Below are 411 nucleotides of genomic sequence, written 5' to 3'. Positions count from 1 at the left end.
TTCCACTATGCAACCTTAATTGTGGACTCTTGTGATAACCATAATACCCTATCATACATCACTTTTCAATTATTCTCTCATCTGTTTCAGTCCAGTATACACAATTTATCCAGTTTTCTCAGTCTTACCCCAACCCTGATATCAGTCCCATTTTACAAAAGTGGCATCATGCGGTATTTGTCCTTTTGTGACTGAGATATTTCATTCAGCATAATGTCCTCCAGGCTCACCCATTTTTAATAATATTGCATGAGTTCCTTGTTTTTCAATGCAGTGTAGTATTCCATTGTATGAATATACCACAGCTTCTCTATCCATTCTTTTGTTGATGGGCACCTGGGTTGTTTCCAACTCCTTGCTATTGTTAACAAAGCCGTGATAAACATGGGTGTGCATAAATGACAAATGGTG

The sequence above is a fragment of the Elephantulus edwardii genome, unplaced genomic scaffold (genome assembly GCF_000299155.1).
Source record: "Elephantulus edwardii isolate Elephantulus edwardi_28Jun2011 unplaced genomic scaffold, EleEdw1.0 scaffold00056, whole genome shotgun sequence".
Lineage (NCBI taxonomy): Eukaryota > Metazoa > Chordata > Mammalia > Macroscelidea > Macroscelididae > Elephantulus > Elephantulus edwardii.
Note: the sequence above shows the minus strand (reverse complement) of the source record.